Source organism: Engystomops pustulosus, chromosome 6 (assembly GCF_040894005.1).
Source record: "Engystomops pustulosus chromosome 6, aEngPut4.maternal, whole genome shotgun sequence".
Lineage (NCBI taxonomy): Eukaryota > Metazoa > Chordata > Amphibia > Anura > Leptodactylidae > Engystomops > Engystomops pustulosus.
In genome coordinates, this window is record NC_092416.1 from 47,295,127 (window position 1) to 47,314,231 (window position 19,105).

Below are 19,105 nucleotides of genomic sequence, written 5' to 3' on the forward strand. Positions count from 1 at the left end.
TCCCTTGGAACCCCACTGATTAGACAAGGGGATCCTCTGCGAATGGGTGGAGCGTCAGGATGAGCATGCACTACATTCAATTCTATTGGAGAGTCGTAAATTGCTCAGCACAGCGCTCAGTGACTGGAAGTGTCTGTTAAGGAGATCGCACTGGTTTCGGACGCCATCTTGACTTAAGAAATCCCAAAATAAGGGACTGTCCACCATTTTAAGTATTAGCCAAGGGTCACGCTGGGGGTCAAAGCACTATCCAGTTTAAACTTCATTTTATGTAACCTGTTTGCTTGCCTGTTAGCTAATTCCCTTTGACATTAAAGGAAACCTACCACCACAAATCTACCTATAAAGGTAGATCGGGTGGTAGGTGAATCAATGGGACGTGAGGATAGCCCTTTTAAGGGCTAATCCTCACGTCCCCGCACTGTTTTATAAACTTTTATTACCCTAATATGTTAATTTACTTATGCGGCTACTGGGGCGTGGAGTAGCCGCATCTGAGGTTACACGAGGCGGCTACTCCACGCCCCGGTAGCCACATTACCCCTCCTACTCACCATGTTCGGCGCGCAGCTGCTCGTAGCTGCGCGCCCTCGTCCGCCGATCCTGCCGTCTGCGCATGCGCAGAACAGCAGGCCCGCGCCTGCGCGGTCACTGCTCTGAAGCCGGGGCTGCGCAGGCGCGGCCCTGCTGTTCTGCGCATGCGCAGACGGCAGGATCGGCGGACGAGGGCGCGCAGCTACGAGCAGCTGCGCGCCGAACATGGTGAGTAGGAGGGGTAATGTGGCTACCGGGGCGTGGAGTAGCCGCCTCGTGTAACCTCAGATGCGGCTACTCCACGCCCCAGTAGCCGCATAAGTAAATTAACATATTAGGGTAATAAAAGTTTATAAAACAGTGCGGGGACGTGAGGATTAGCCCTTAAAAGGGCTATCCTCACGTCCCATTGATTCACCTACCACCCGATCTACCTTTATAGGTAGATTTGTGGTGGTAGGTGCCCTTTAAATGAGAAGCCAGTCTGTCCTTCAATATTATGAATCTGGAGTCCGCTTATCTCCTTCTTCTCAGGAAATTAGTATTAACAATATCTGTGTACAAGGTCCATGAGAACTGAGCACAATTAATTAACTTTTTGTAGAATGTGCTGATGACCAATAGCTTTGCAGTATACTATTCACGCCTCTTTGATGACTCTTCTGTCTGTGATATTATGCATTGGAGATATTAAACGGGAGAAGATCTTTACATACACTAAGAGACTGTCGTGTCTTGGTTTTTATGTTCAAGTTCCTGGTACCAGGACAACCATGAAATGGTTAATTAGGACTCACCTTACAAAAGTCAAGGGGGCTGTTGGGGCCCTGCATAAAAATTCCTATCAGTGTCGAATACAGTCCTCTGCTTGTCCGCTCCCATAGAATCGAATGGAGCAGCAGGATGCAAGCTCATTCTACTGCTCCACCAATTAGAGAGAGCAGGACCCCTGCTTTCCGGATTCCTGGGAGTCCCATTCATGTGATCAGTAGGGTCCCAGCTGTTGGATCCTGATCAATTACCCTGTTATCCCTTATCCTGTGCATAGAGAACTTAAAAACTTGGGACAAACCCTTAAGAAGGGGCCCAACACATTGGGGCAGATTTACTTACCCAGTCCATTCGCGATCCAGCGGTGCGTTCTCTGCGGTGGATTCGGGTCCGGCTGGGATTCACTAAGGCAGTTCCTCCGACGTCCACCAGGTGTCGCTGCAGCGCTGAAGAGCATCGGAACACACTGGATTTCACCGAGCCATCCTGGATGAACGTAAGCGCGTGTCGAGCGACACTTTTTTTTTTTTTTTAAATGCGGCGGTTTTTCCGAATCCGTCGGGTTTTTTCACGGCCACATCCCCCGATTTCCGTCGTGTCCATGCCGGCGCCGATGCGCCACAATCTGATCGCGTGCGCCGAAATCCTGGGGCAATACAGGGAAAGTCGGCGCAAAACGGAAACATTTGGTTAACCCGTCCCAAAAACGCGAATTGGGCCCTTAGTAAATGACCCCCATTGTCTGCTGACTTCTATGGTGAAGTTGGAGCAGATAGATTTCCTTATAGCCATTGCAAAATATGCTACATGCTCTTCTTCAAACAAGTAGAGTGAAACAAAGAAACATGGTAAACTATGGCAATAGGACTGCTAGCTATAAACTCATTGGGGGGGGGGATTTATCCAACGCTGGTGCATGGTGTGTCACAACTTGGTATAAACCCCCCTCCCTCTGCCACGCCAGATATATCTCCAGCCTCCTAATATATCCCCTGTGCACCCAGGCAATTGCGCCAGCACCTGGCACAGGCAGGGACGCACTGCACTGGCCTACGAGCTTCGATAAATTTCACCAATGTAGCTATAACTAAATGTTGGTACAGATGGGCATATGTCACTAATTTTGCCCCACAACCAATTTGTACAATCCTATAGCCTTCAGCTGGGAATGGCGAATGTTCTACTGTAAGATGATATTCATTGCATTTGATTGGTGTAATGTAGTAGAAAAAAATCAACACAGTACATAGAAATTAATGATTCCAAATCACAATAAGAGGCCCAATGTTTTGAAGAACGTTCATAATTAAAGACTATATTCATCAGAGACTGCAAAGTCTGGAGAACGCAGGGTGCCACAAGTTCATGGACAAAACTTGACCATTGTAATTGCAGACAGAATTAATATCATCTTCTTATCCATCCAACCATGAAGTTGTTAGAACGTGAAGACCAAAACATGGGAGAGTACAGTAATGGGAAGGGTCAATACACAAAGCTGAACTATACAACTCTGATTATTAATTACAGAATTAAGTTAATGGATCTCTCCCTCCAGCCTAGACATCATTAATGAAGTCCAAATGGTGTAGAGTTCATCTAAGGTCTGGGTCCACACAGCTCCTCCCATTTCCTATACTATGTAAACAGAAGCCTACTACAGCGCTTACTCAGAGCAGAGGGGCTATGCTTTGAGATCTCAATCAAGGTGAATCACTGTGCTCCAAGTCCAGCTACAATCCGGGAATATACATTATTTTTTCAAACTCCTGAAAAGTATGGTTACGAAGATCACCTGGGGCTTTCCCCTTTAAGCATGCATTTTCAGTCCGTTTTTTTTTTAAAAATGCAACCGTTTTTGGCGGTTTTTGACCGTTTACCATGCATTTCGCTACTTACAACCTGTTTATCTATTAAGATAATTGGGAGAAACGGACAGTAAGTAAAAAACAGATGAATTTTTAAACTGACTGAAAACGCATGCATAAAAACAGACCAAAAACGCCATGTGTGGCATCACCCTAAGACTCCTTTATTACATGAACAGTCCCACCCATGTTTATAGCTTGTATGTGGTGTATTGTGGCGTGGCTTCATTCATTACAATAGCGTTGAGTTGCAATACCACACACCAACATGTGTGGTGCTGTTTTTAACAGAAAGAATCCATGTTTTTCTAATGTAGATGCGCCAGAATGTCAAAGGTTTATGCATGTTGAAATCCAACTTGCAAATGCTTATTCAGGACTCCGCTATACACCTAAATTGTTATTTGGTGTTGCTAAAGTCGTTAGTTTTGGCTGATATTTCTATTTTGTGTATGGACACCTGAAATGACATATGAGGATTATAGTATATAGTAGATTATATACAGGCTATATGGTAAACCAGTGATGGCGAACCTTTTGGAGACAGGGTGCCCAAACTACAACATTTATACGTCGCACAGTGCCAACATGACAATTTAAGTAGTGCCTTATTTATCCCAGCTGTATCAAAGGTTTCAATTGTATTGGCGTCCTGAGTTCACCAATACTATAGAAAGGTAATGGGGAAATTTGGATTGTAGCTTCTTTCCAGGGTCCCATGAAGAGGAAGAATCAGAGGACCCAGAGCAGGAGCTCCAACTTTAATTCATCTCTATCCACACCTTCTCGCTCCTCCTGTAGTACTGCCAGCCATGGATGTTGTTTTAAAATGGCGCTGAGCATGGCATGTGGTCTTGGACCACAGGAGGAAGCTTTGAGTCCTGTCTGGCAAACTCTCTGTTGGTGTGAAGGCCTGGGTGCCCACAAAAAGGGCCTTGAGTGCCACCTCTGGCACCCGTGCCATAGGTTCGCCACCACTGTGGTAAACTATAGAAGCTAGAACATTGAGATCCAACTTACAAATACTTCCTAAGGACTCCTGTATACATTTAAAGGGAACCTATCACCAGGTGTTACCCCACTAAAATACTAACCCCCTCAGGTAGGCTTTCCAGGGGCGTAACTTTAGGGGGTGCAGAGGTTGCAATTGCACCCAGGCCCAAGAGGTTTAGGGGGCCCTCATGGTGTCACTTTCCCATATGAGAAGACTTTTACTATAAACCATACATTATAGTCGGGGGCCCGGCTTAGACTTTGCACTGGGGCCCATCAGCTTCTAGTTCGCCACTGAGGCTCTCTGTTGGTAGAAAAAAAGAATCTCCCCCAAATTCAGGCAAATATGACTCTTCTCATCCCATTTTTACATGAGATATGTCCCTTATTGGTTGCAGGGGGAGTGCCACTTCAGAAACATCTCTATTCTGTTCTATAGCACCTAGAAACAAGTTTTTTGTGTCATACTAAAGAAAGAATCTCATCTCATCTTAGATAAGATCCTATCAAGCTGACAATTCTGTGAGACCCAAATCTGGACATACAGGTGGTTACAATAGGCCGGATCTTTATCTACAGCTTGCATTTCCGAATATGCATTCTGCTGCCTATATCTCTGGTTCTGTAGCTCAAAGAATCATAAGCCTGATATGATCTGAAAGATTAAAACCATAGAATGTTTCCAAGTTCTAAAGAACAGAAGACAAAGGCTTCATAAGTGACACTACCCCTGCAACCACTAAACTTGACTCATCTCATGTGCAGAAGAGGTGAGAGGAGTCATATTTACCTGACTTTGCATGAGATTTTTTTTTTATAGGTAAATAGGTGAAACTTCAAATAAAAGAAGTAATTCTAGAATGGACATTTCATAACGTTACTGAGGGGGCTGGTAATTTACCGGTGACAGTTTATCTTTAAGATTATTGTTTGGTGCTGCTAAAATTGTAATATTTGGTTGATTTTTCTATTATGTGTGCGGAGACCTGAAACCAAACACAAGGAGTATATACTACAAGGCCTATAGTAAACTATAGAAGCTAGAGCAGCAGTAGTAGTAGTAGAAGCAGTAGTAGTAAACCAAGGATCCAGACAGACCAATGTGCTAAAATTGAGATGTAAAATCTACTTTTCATCGTAATATTCATGAATTTTCTCTTGGCTGCCACATGTTTCTTCATTTTATCTAATTTTATTCACATTTTTGAGTGACAGTGTGACAAAATAATTGTACATTGTTTCCCCAAGCAGATTGCCGTAATAACAATCACGCATCAGACTACTAATTCCTTTCAGAAAACAGAAAATGATTTTGCTCTAGCTTTCAGAATCTAATTGAAAGTATTTAATACGTAGAATCAATCACATGTTGGTCTGCGCGTCAATCATATGATCACTGTTTTCAATTACATGGCAAGCATATGTCCCGAGAAAGTATTTGGCAGTTATGTGCTAACATAATTCATTAACTGATGCTATAGACAGATATCACAGTACGGCTTCAATCTGGAAAGATCCAATGACTGGAAATGCCTTTGCTTGCATAACATCCCAATCCCTAGAGAAGCTTGTGAGGAAAACGGCCTGAAAGAAACTACTGATAGAATAAGTACAATCTGGTTGAAATAATCCCCACACAAGGGAAAGGGATTGGCTGTGTATCAAGAATTTCTCCAGAAAAATATTCACATCCCGTATGATGTATGTGACCTGCTTTCCTATGGATGCCAAATGTATAGAGTCCATCCAACCACTCCCTTAGCTTTAGATGTCACTAGAAATATACAGGCGTTATCTACGTTTATACAGATTTTTCTGATTAAAAAAAACATTTTTGGAGCTTCAATCTTTATTAGAATGCAATGGTGTTGCCATATAGGGTTTGCAGATGCAGATACAGTCTGAAAGTGAACCTTAATCTAACTCAATCCTCCTTGCCTTTTGGCTATGTGAAGACAAAGGCTACATAAGGAGTTAGATTGCATTATATAAGTAATAATATAATAATACTAAAAGTCCCAACCACTTTGAGCTACTTGACCTTAATGTAAGATCTGTGCAAGAACCTAAAAAACATAAATATTTCAATGTACTATGTACACTTCTAACCTTTTATATGTGGAAGAGAAACCTTAGGGACGCCCAAAGCTATAAGCACACAATGGTGGTCAGTCCTTGATTCACGGACCATGCACTGAAGTCCCTTCTTCTTTTGGAACAACTGCAATGAATTGTAGTTTGCTGTTGTTTTGCAGGGAAGAGAAACTGAACTGAATATCAAGAAACTGAAAGTGTCCTATGGTATTCAGTACGAAGATCTGAGCAGCAGATCCCTTAGTTCTTGTGGATCGTGAGGTGGGTCCATGCAACGTACTTGGTTTTTGCACTATATCCTCCTATTTTTGCTTGCTTGGATTCTGATCTTAGGAACTTTTGGGTGAGATAAACAATGATTATTTGTCATGTTCCTCTAACCATTCCTCATCAATATTGGCAGGGTGAATCAATTTTGGAAATGTTCTTTCCCTGTGACAATGTTAAGGTTGGTCATTCCTGCAAAACTAACATATGCACAAATGCTAAGGCCCAAAGTTCCCTGCACAACTGTATTGCACTAGTCTTGCTGCCTTGCTTTAAGGCATTCAGGTGCCATGTTTCTATTCTTTGATTCAAACCCCTTAGTTGAGAGAAGTTGAACTCTCTATGCAGTTTTTCAACTTGGAAAACAATTTCTGAGAAAAAAAAGCAGAGTAAATCCAGACAAGACTCCTAGGACAGACAATAAGAGTCCTGATTGCCCCTCCCACACACAGTGATTGACTGCCTTTTGTGTACACACACTGATACCGGTAGAGCAGTCAATCACTGTGTGTGGGCGGGGCAATAAGGACTCTTAGGAGAGACATTAAGTGTCGTGACTCCCCTGCCCAGACACAGTTATTGACTGCATTTTGTGTACACAACGAAAACGGTAGAGCCGTCAATCACTTTGTGTGGGCGGGGCAATAAGGACTCTTACAAGAGACAATAAGTGTCCTGATTGCCCCACCCACATAAAGCGATTGACTTTATTTTGTGTTCACACACACGGATACTGGGAGAGCTGTCAATCACTTTGTGTGGACGGGGCAATAAGGACTCTAAGGAGAGACAATAAGTGTCCTGATTGCCCCACCCAGACACAGTTATTGACAATAAAAGTCCTAATTGCCCCACCCACACAAAGTGATTGACTGCATTTTGTGTACACACACTGATACCGATAGAGCTATCACTTTGTGTGGGCGGGACAATAAGGACTCTTAGGAGAGACAATAAGTGTCCTGATTGCCCTGCCCAGACACAGTTATTGACAATAAAAGTCCTGATTGCACCTCCCACACAAAGTGATTGACAGTTTTACACATACTGATGCAGAAGTGCCTGTCAATCACTGTGTGTGGGTGGGGTAATTTTATTACTGTTTTCCCCAAGAGTCCTGTCTGAATGTTCTCTTCTTTTTACTCTTAAATTCAGTTCCAAATAATATCACATAGCTCAGGATCTCTTCTTCAGTCTTACCCTGCACTCTGCTGAAAGAAAAGCAGAACTTACAGGTTACACTTATACTATCTGGGAGCCCATTGGATACAAATATTGAAGGGAAAGTTGCAAGCTATGTATAGTGCTTCAGAATATGTGTACTGGAAAGAGATATTACTGGTTTGCTACGTACACAGTACTATTGGGGTATTAAACATTAGGGGTTATAGTGCAATAACACTGACAACCTCTTGGATGCCACTTTTCATACAGCATAAGTGATCAGAAGTGGTCCAAAAGAAGAGCTTTAATATGGCAATTGACCAATAATCCTAATTTATCCTATATTTATAGGTACTACATATAATACACTCCCCATAAAATATAACCTAGGTATAGTATAAAGGTAGGTATGATATATAATGTCTCCCTAAAGCTCCTGTTTGAAGTTTTTTTCATGAATGATATTCTGACATTCTGCCCCGATACAAAAACAGATCTGGCTCCTCCTTAAATATTTTAGGGCTAAATCAGCTTATTGTATTTACCTACTTGTATGGGCGTAATAATAATACACAAGATTATGCAAGATCTTTCCAATTTCTCAGAAAATGACGTGTTCTCCGATGCCAGATATAAGAAATTCTGAAGCGTTGCTAGGTAATTGAATCAGTAAAACATTTTCACTAAAAATAGCCCTGTTGTTTTTCCCACCTTAACCTGTTGTGGTTCTAAGGTGGCCACTTACTGGATGATTTTCCTAAGAAATCGTAGGATCATACAACTAAGATACTTTGACTAACAGCAAACTTTTTTTTTTTAGTTGAATTTTTTTTGCTAAAAATTACATAATAAAATTACAAAAATTCGGGAAAAACATTAATTACACATTTTTCTTACCTAACGTGTCACATTGTCACATATTTTCCAAATCAATAACTATGCCATAATTTGAAAAAAAAACTCAATCCAAAAATACTAATTATTCCTTTATTGCTAATTTGGATTGAGCGAGCAGGTTAAATAAGAGCAATATTCGAAAAAATTCTGTGAAAATTTTGAAAGTTTTTGCATTAAAAATGATGCAAAAATATATACAATATATAAGATTTAAAAAAAAAATGCAACATTTTTGTAAAAATATAATTATTACAAATTATTATAAATTAGGATGAAGTCTTACCACTTAGTTCTTCTCCTGGAAGCAGAGTCCTGTGTCTGTAGTTCTCCTCTCAGCAGCAATGAGTGAGACAAGAGGTTCTCAAGAAAAACATTGCAAATCCTGCAGTTTCAATAGGAGATGCTGAGGATTGGAGGAGGAGGAGCTAGTAGCCCCTTTATTGGAATGTGAGTATTACAGCTTCTATTTTACCTTGTGATTGACTGGAGGATAATTATGTTTTCCCTTTGGGAGAATAAGAATATATAGCAATATTATACAGTCAGACTGGATGGGGAGAAGCATTCATAAATTCATCTTGGGGGAAACAAGAAGATATGAAATGAGGAAAGCGGAGATTGTGCTTTGTTTCTGTGTAATAATTGCTGGCAATAAACACACAAAAAAAAAACATATGTATTAGAAGAAATAAAAAAAAAAAGGAGGCAAGTAAACACTGCACAAAGAGTATGTTGTACATTATTATTTTAACTCTTTTACATTTTTAAGGTATAGGATTTTGTAATTTATTATATCAAATGTATAATTTTTGGGGGCCACATTATGCTTATGAAATAGACTGCAGGCAGTCCCCGGGTTACGTACGTTCTGTAGGTTTGTTCTTAAGTTGAATTTGTATGTAAGTTGGAACTGTATATTTTACAATTGTAACCCCAGACAGAATTTTTTTCGTTTTTGTGACAATTGGATTTTAAAAATGTTGGATTGTGATCAGAACCAGGATTAGCAATAAAGTTTAATTGTAGACACCTGTAATAATTGTTATAGCTGTTTATTGTAGCCTAGGTCTAAGGTACAGTAAATTACCAATATCCACTGGTCATCTGTAAGTGGGGTGTTCTTAAGTAGGGGACCGCCTGTATTTTGTGTACTGTAATTTGTTTTGCAGGAAAATGTACTTGACATAAGGTGTACTGTATCATATAAAATATGTCATAGCTAGATACATCATAGATAGGAAGACTTTATACCGCACTTAATAAGAGGGTAGTATTAAGGGGGTTGTCCAGTAGAATAAAGTGATATGTTAGGCCAGTGACACATCTATCATTTGCTGCATGTTCACAATGGATATCCTGCAGCAATTCTGACCACAGTAGAAGTGAGGCCAGACACATATTAGACCTGTTGCTGCTGGCATAGTTGTAGATGGCAAAGTTGCAAGGTGACATGTGCTTAGAATCCAGAGCTAGACATGTCATGAATTCCAAACCAACAGTGCAGGTTTTTTACACTGTTAGGCTACATTTACAGGAACATATGCCCACCGGTCCGTAGCCGGGCGGGTATAGTCCGGCGCCATGGAGAGGAGGAGGGGTGACTCCCACCCCTCTCCATAGAAATACATGGCATACGGGCCGTACACATGGAGAACGATAAGACATTTCCTATCTTTTCCCCGTGTATGGAGCGGTATGGTACCACACATGTGGCACCGTATTGCTCTGTGAGGCCATTGCCGTCTATAAGGGAAGCATGTACAGCCACATGCTTGCCCAAACAGGTGTGTGAATGCTGCCTTAGGCTACATACACGTTTCAACTGTGAGCCATATATCTACAAAAATGGTCCTTGCAGTAGCGGATTATAATATAGGCGGTTTGAGTGGCCACCCAAGGCGTCTAATCGTCTAATGGACCTATGATCAACCAAATCAATCGTTTGATACTGTCCTATACAGTTAACAAAGAACATGACCTGCAGCTATGAAATCAGTATGCTTTCAACACATAATTATATAAAGGTCCTTCCAGAACCTTTGAATGTCCTCAAACTGTAGAATTAAAAGTGGACAGAAGGGACCCTTCCCCTTTCCCCAAGTCAATTCCATTAAAAGACTTGTAACAACAATTTTTTTATACAGCCCAGGGCCCACGGCCATCTTAATCCTGGGTCCTTGTTACATGATTGTGTAACCTATGAACTTTATCCAAAAATGCTAATGACATATGTGTGACACTCACATGCCATCCATATTTTTCACATTCCCAGAAACTTTAATAGGAAGGCCAGAGCTGAAAACAAGGTCAGTAATAGGACACATTCATATGCATGGGGCCATTGAAATGAAAGCGTTAGTCAGTGAAATAAACAGATAGAACATGCATGAAATTGTCCTAGTTATCCATGACAACCAATCAGCTTTCATTTTCCTAAAGGCATCTATAAAATTACAGCTGAGATCTGATTGGTTTCCATGGGCAACTAGAACAGTTTTACCTCAGACATTTCTGATAAATCTCCCCCAAAGTTCCTATACATGTAAGGATGTGTAAAAATTACTACAGGTTGTTTCCACTAGAGTGACTATTCCATTAAAATATGTGATAACTTACCATTCTCCTGCCACTCTGGGTGCACTTGACTTCCTTATTGTCTCTGGACACCACAGAAATTGCTAAGAAAGGCGCTTAGCCAATCACAGATGGGAGCGGAGAACCAAACTCCAGTGATTGGATGAGAGTCCTCTCTTAGCACCTCCTGTAACATTGGGAAACACCCAAGTTACCTCGAGTTCAGGGGGGTCAATAAATGTGGACTAAAAAAAATGAGTACTTTTGTTTCTCATCGTTCGGCCCCTTTAACTATAATTTAAGTTTAGTGTAGCAATGGTAAGAATTTTCCAAGAGAATTTAGGCCCCCAAAACACTAGAAACCTTTTATCCCAGCTAATAAATATTCTAACACAGTTCGGCAATGGAAGTGCTACATGGCACCATAGTAGCAAGTGATGAAGTCAGGACTGGATTATAATATAGGCGGTTTGGGCAGGAGCTTGGGTCCCAAGCCTTCCAGGGGCCACCCAAATCGACCATCAAAGTTGACCCACCAAAGTGGAATGCTCTCAACACACATCCACACAAGAGCCATTTAAGGACCTTTGAAGATCCTCCAAATGTTCTGAAACTGCAAGCAGAAAGGACACATCCTCCATTCCGTAAGAATATTGATTCTAGTATCATATGTTGGAAGTGGATTCCAGGGCTATAATATTCATACAGCCAAGGGCCCATGGCAGTCTAAATCCGCCCCTGGGTGTATAGTCACCACCCATCTAAAACCACATACAATGTGATATTCAATAAATGGTCACATAGGAAAACTATGATCAGCCACATGGTGGTAGTTTGTTTGATCAATGATGCCATCCTGAGAAGTGCTGCTATCTGTTTCCGTCTTCTTTTAGCTGCTAAACCTTAACTGAGCAACTTCCAGGACTGATCAGGACTAGACTTCTGCTAATAAGGTTTAATTTACCTAAAAAAAAATGTTATCAGAATGAAGCCCGGCCGCACTCATCAATACAACTTCATTAACTGAATATACGACCCTGGCTGCCAGAACGACTTTCCCGATGTACAATCGATGCACCGAGGTGATTACTAATTGACATGGTAGTTAACATAATTCTTCTTGTCATTTACCTTTTCTACATGATGGTTCAATATATTGACTGAATACTAAATAGGAAAATGCAATGTTCTCAGCCCCTAATTCTGCAGAGATGAGCTTAGACAGCGGAATTAAAGGAACAGTTCATTGTTCGGAGAAAAGAGAATGAAGTTTAATCGTGGCTGTCCAGACTTCGTGTTCAGGATTCCTGCGCTCTCCAGGGAGACATCATACTGGTGATAATGTGGCTATATGCCTAATAACATTGACACATTAGCTTCACCCTCCCTCCTCCCATCCTCTGGATTGCAGATAAATCACAGCAGCTTTGCCGCCCCTCTGCTATTCCTCTGAATCAGGGTTACTGCTTTTTAACCATTAATGCCATTAAGACAAACGATTTCTAAAGAGACACAAAGTACATGTCTTTTTCTGGCTTCCTAATATATCTCATGTAGTTTCGGGGTATCACCAAGTCTGGTCAGAAATCAGAGGTGTGTGAATGTGAATCAAAATCTATCCATGGTAAACCAGGGGGCACTTACTTATAGATCCAGGCACTCTATTGGTAGTAATCTTCTAATATTTGTTATCCATGGCATCCTTCCTTCTAAAATCAACTGTTAAAATTATGCTAATGAGCCAGAAGGGCTCTGGGGGCACTACCAGAGCCCCTCTGTGTTGAAGCTTCACAGGCTGTTACACCATGCAGCAGAAAATGTTCCCCTCCCCTTGATCCCACAGCACTTCCTCACTGTAAACTCACACAGTGGGAGGATGTAAGTGCTCCTGCACAATATAACAGCCTGAGAAGCTACAGCATAGAAAGGCTCTGGTAGCACCTAGGAGCCCTCCAAACTCAAATTTGGTTTTGGAAGGACGGAAGTCATGGATAAGAAGCAGGGGCATAAGAAGCAGGATGTGCAACCATGACCGGGCTCGCCCCAGGTTAGGGCCCACATCGTACGGATGGCAGGTGAAAGGCTAAGAGAAAGTGTAGAGAATCAATTTTATGTGTGTCATTTAGGCACACATACAATTAATAGAGCGATACAGGCAGGCATTGGTGTATCTGGCTGCTGGAGAAGATAAGAAGATGCAGGCGTTTAGCAGACTGGGGACGTAAGGTGAGTAGCAAGTTAATTTTTTTAAATGGCTGCTATGCGGTATATTATTAGGAGATAAAAGCACCTCTGGAAGTACGGTATATAATATGGGAGCATCAAAGGGCAAAGAAACTTGTGGACACTATTATTGGGAGGGGGTATTAGAGGCATTCATACACGGTATATTATTAAGGGGGGAATAGGAGGCACTCTTGGACAGTATATTATTGGGGGCTGGGAATACCCTCATGTACAATGTATATAATGAGAGGGGGGGGGGCTCCTGGACTGGGCACTTCTGACTACATTTGGATTGGTGAGGGGGGGGCTGTTTTTTTACTTAGATGATGGGGTGCAGGGTTACATATAACTAAATGGGGTACTGCTTTGCTAAATATGAATTAATTTGAGTAAAAAAATTAATAAGAGGATGGGCGCAGTCATTATGGTGTAAGTGACTGTGGTGTTTTTAGGGGCACAGTTTTGAGATTTACTGCCTGGAGCTGAATATGTCTTGTGGTGATTACTGTAGCAATAAGTTCTGGGAGAAGTTATCAAAGTTCTGTAACTGATGGAGAAGAATTGTCACCTGTGAGGAGCCACCAAGTGCAGTACATTTTTTGACGCTAAATAGTAATGTAGATATAGGTATAAGATATATATTTATGTGCACCTATATTTCAGTGTTTCTTATATATGGTGTGTGTGTGAGTAGTTGGATATATATTGTATGTGTGCATATGTTTTTGGAGTGTATATATATTATATGTGTATCTTGAAAAATAAGGTGCAGGATGGGGGCCGTAGTGAGGGTTAGGTATATGGGGGCCCAGAGTCCCATATGTGTACAGCACATGCGCTAGTATTGTGTACAGTGCCGGCTGCGAGCATAAGCTAGCTGGCCTTGCTTGTGCATGTCGCTGATGAGCATCAGAAAGGGTCTAGCATGCAGCTGGCGCTACCTCTGGGGGCAAGCCGGTTGGTGCTGAAATAACAGTATACCTATGTACGGTAATTTCATTCTCCATTAAAATGTGGGGTGTGGAGTTGGGGTAACTTGACTGCCTCGAAGAGCTCTCCCTCCTCCTTGACTGGATGTGAGAAGGAAGAGTGAGGGAATAAAATTGATATTTGGAGCCGGGCAGCAACGTACAGAAACCTCACTAAAATCTTTCAACTGCAACTACAGTGTTGTAAAAGGTACTGACTTGGGTTTATTAAGTAGCTTACAGTTGACAGGTTTCCTTTAAGCCTATGTAATCTGCCATTTAGGTGTACTCCTGCCCCTGCCTCCTGCTAGCAAGATGGAATTCAGCAGATATTTCTGAATCTTCCAGAGAAATTTATCAGAATTGAGCACCGAAAGAAGCTATTTTCTTTGATTCAGTATGAAAACACAGTACCCGTATATACTCGAGTATAAGCCAACCCGAGTATAAGCCAAGACCCCTAATTTTACCACAAAAAAACTGGGAAAACCTATTGACTCGAGTATAAGCCGAGGGTGGGAAATGCATTGGTCACAGACCCCCCAGTATATAGCCAGCCAGCCCCCAGTAGTATACAGCCCAGCCTGCCCCCAGTAGTATACAGCACAGCCTGCCCCCAGTAGTATACAGCACAGCCTGCCCCCAGTAGTATACAGCACAGCCTGCCCCCAGTAGTATACAGCACATCCTGCCCCCAGTAGTATACAGCCGTGCCCCCAGCAGAATAAAAAAATAAAGTTATATACTCACCGTGCGCCCCGATGCGCAGCGCTGCTCCCCCGATGTCATCGCGGCTCCTATTCTTGCTTCAGCTTGCTGGGCACCGTCATGTTCTTCTCGCGGGCGGCGCCTAGTATGACGCGCCGCTGCTGACGTCATACTAGGCGCCCCCGCGAGAAGAGCGGGGGGCGCCCAGCACGCTGAAGGAAGAAGAACAGCCGGGAAGCCAGAAGAGGAGCCGCGATGACATCGGGGGAGCAGCGCTGCGCATCGGGGCCAACGGAGGGTGAGTATATAAGTTTATTATTTTTTTTAGTCAATTTTAGTCAGTATTGACATTTTTTGTGCTGAAAAAATACACGAGTATATACGGTACATTGTTTTCACATGTTCTACTGATTCATTCAAAGTTTTTTGATCAATAAGCAGAGATCTTTTGTAACCTTTACAGCATGCTGTTGAAAAAAAAATCCACCAATAGGTTTGCTAGATTATGAACATATAACCTATTTTGCATAAACTGTATAATTATTATTAGGTGTAAGTAAAAATACAATTTTTGATCTATACATATGATATCAGCCGCTCCTGACTCCAGACCTTGTGTATACAGTGAAGTCCCGCTTGTCATTTCCCCCACATGAGGGGAATCTGTCATCACTGGAGGGGTTTCTGTCGGATGAGTCATCTCCCAATTGATCGATCTGCGCTATTTTCAGGATTTTCTTTGAAAAACAAGGAAGCTCTTTATTAAACCTCCTACAGCAGCTGGGAGTCCTACTATAAAATTAAGGACACAGCTGCAGAATTGGAGACACAAGCCTCCCGTCTCCTGCTCATTGTGACTTTTGTAGTTTAACCATATGTATGCAGCTCCCCTGTACAGGGCAGTATTAAGGATGGTGGACATATCCTACTGCTCACTATCCACTATCCCAGCAGTCACTCAGCTACATACAGCCACCTCGCCCCCAGTAACACAGCTACATACAGCCGCCTCGCCCCCAGTAACACAGCTACATACAGCCGCCTCGCCCCCAGTAACACAGCTACATACAGCCGCCTCGCCCCCAGTAACACAGCTACATACAGCCGCCTCGCCCCCAGTAACACAGCTACATACAGCCGCCTCGCCCCCAGTAACACAGCTACATACAGCCGCTTCGCCCCCAGTAACACAGCTGCATACAGCCGCCTCGCCCCCAGTAACACAGCTGCATACAGCCGCCTCCCCCAGATGGGTCCAACTACATTACCAGTCATTTGGTATTGGCCATTAGGACTGGAAGGTACTTCCCCCTTCTCTTTCTGTTTGTGCCCCAGCTCCGGGGTGTTAAACTCATTTTTCCCCTGGGGCCACATCAGCCACATGGTTGCCTTAAAGGTGCCACATTTCATTTTAATAGTTTATAAATGTATCTACCTGAGCTGTTTAGTAATTACTCTTATACAAAATTACCATGCAGTTTCGATATAGGATGGACCTTCACTTTAATTTACCACAACTTATAAAAACACAGTGGGGCACATTTACTTAACCTGTCGGCTGGAGTTCACCAAAAGTGCATTGTCCGACAATAATGCACTGTGCTGCGATTTACTAAGATTGAGTGCCCGATACCCTGCATGGGTCGATTCCCCGCTCAGGCCCGCCGGAGTTCACCTTCTTCTCGGTGCATGTAAGTGCTTGGGCTTGCAACACAATTTGAATGGTAAATCCTGCTCTGAGTCCAAAGCAGTTGATCATCTAGTGGCTCGCCCCCCCGAATTTGTGTCGCATGGAAGCCAGCGCAGAACAGACACTTCTTGAAAACATGTCCAAGCTGTGCAAGCCTCGAAAAAGGTGCACAGTTGGACGAAAGTGAGCAGTGTGACCCCTAGCCCTAGTGTCTGGAAAAAAATAATGGCCACAGCTTTAGTAAAATCACTAGAATAAAACAATCAGAGGAGGAGGGATCATCCCTTATGTGCTTCACCAACGTGCCCGCCTCTGGCTGCCTTTACCATTACCAGACATTTGAGGCTGCCACTTCCAAAGCTCAGCCTGTTCACCACCATGAGGTTTTACATCCTCTATAAGTTAGATGAGTCCAGCAATAACTTGCCTGCACCTTCCACCTCACTCCACCACAAATAAACGTTGCGACAGATTACAAAATGCCATACTTTTTGGCCTAAAATTGTCTCCCATGATATTGCTTTCATATTTTTGTTTTAATTTCTATATCTATATTTTTCTATTTACATATTTCTTTTTTAATTATATATTTCCTTTTTTTAACTAAAGCCAGGAACATATGATTGAGAAGTTTTAATGTCCAGGGAGAAACTTTAAATATGGGCAACATCCGACTCACAAAGAGTCATCCTACAGTACTCAGGAGAGGGAAAACCCCCTGTAGAGGAAACACCTAGGGAACCATGGCTGAAGAATTGCCCTTCCCATGGGCTTAGACGGATAGCCCAAATTTCTCTCCTCATGCAGCAGACTTCATGCCTCTAGTAGCCACTGCCCCCATCAGTCACTGCGCTCAGTAGCCACATTGCAACCTAGTAGTTACAGTGCCGCAAGTAGCCAATGCACCCCAGCAGTCACAGTGCCCTCAATGGCCACACTACCTGCCAGTCACAGTTCCCCCAATAGCAAATGCCCCCTTTAGCAGACACAGTACCCTCAGTAACCACAGTGCCCCCAGTACCCAATGCCCCCCCCCCCAGAAGTCACAGTGTCCCCAGTAGCCCCCACTCCCCTCATGAGAAAAAACCCCAAAACATTTACTCATCTCTCCTTGCTCTCACAGCACAGGGACAACAGCCTACTTCTTTTTTCACGCTGAAGTAAGCAGACTATTGCTGTGCCCCATGCATGAGAAAAGGTGAGTATCGGACCCTGTGTTTATTATGCACTCCCGACAAGCACAGCAAAGCACCAGGGACACAAGAGTCAGGGCTTAAGTCTTAATTCACCCATTATGCAATTTATGACATTTTTTACTATTGCCATTAAATACTTTGTATCATTGAAACCGAAATATGATATATTGCTTCATGAATTGAAAAAATTTGCTTCACATTGGCTTTTCTGGGCTTCACAATTTATTATCACTATTATGTACAATTAGAAATGAGAGTGTACGTGTGTAGCACCATATTGCTCCAGGCGGCCATTGCCCCCTAAGGGGGATGTATGTATGGCCGCAAGCTTGCGGCCATATATATGTCCCCCATATGGTTGTGTGAATGTAGCCTAACAATTCGTTTAGGACTGAAAAAAACAGGAAATGTTACGAAGATACCTTTGAGAGGAGTTGAACACCAACAAGTCTAACACTTTGCTTCAATGAAAAAGTGCTGATACCCTCCATACTTACTCCACGTTCATATCAACCAACATGTTGGGGCAGGGTGTTACACAGCAGGTCTCCAAGATGCTATTGGCCCAGTCAGGTTGGAGGAGAACATCTGTAGTAGATGTGATCAAGTATCCTGGTTAAGCTTGAGAGCATGGAGTATACAGTGTATCAAACCAGGAAGAGCAATCATTTTATTGTCTATAAGTGTATTGTGATGATCCTGGTCCCATTTTTGCCTTGGTAAAAAGGTTGTTAGCAGTCATTAATATGACCATGAGAAGACCACAAACCCTCACCTTTTATCCCCTTAATATTCTGGCTTATCAGTTTGCAAATAATTACATTTCCATTTTGCTTCTTAGATAGATTTATTTATTTAGGTATTTGCACAGACGAGAATGTTGTACATTCTATTATTTGTGTCAATTATTCCTGGTAGCCCATGCTTAAAAATATATATCTCGTCATTGGAATATTGATGACTAAAATGGTTTCCAAGTTCATTGTGCTGATATTAGATTAATATGCTCATGTTGTTACATCAAACTCTGGGGCCCTAAAGAAAAATCTAACAATGCCTCTCGACTATATTCTTCTTAATTCGGGTGGAGGCCCCACTAGGACCAACTAATGCCCGAATCGTATCTATAGTTTTTCTCTCCGCTGTGATCTGAAT

General features: G+C 42.4%; 1 protein-coding gene across 1 annotated transcript in view; it reads right to left on the minus strand.

Moving 5' to 3' along the window:
- The window catches only part of LOC140135018 (probable glutamate receptor), a 29,356-nt gene extending 20,341 nt beyond the window's left edge, over positions 1 to 9,015 (minus strand). The window contains exon 1 of the mRNA XM_072155944.1: positions 8,872 to 9,015. The gene's annotated coding sequence lies outside the window, so the exon portion shown is untranslated. The remainder of the gene's footprint in view (positions 1 to 8,871) is intronic.
- Positions 9,016 to 19,105: the final 10,090 nt, after the last annotated feature.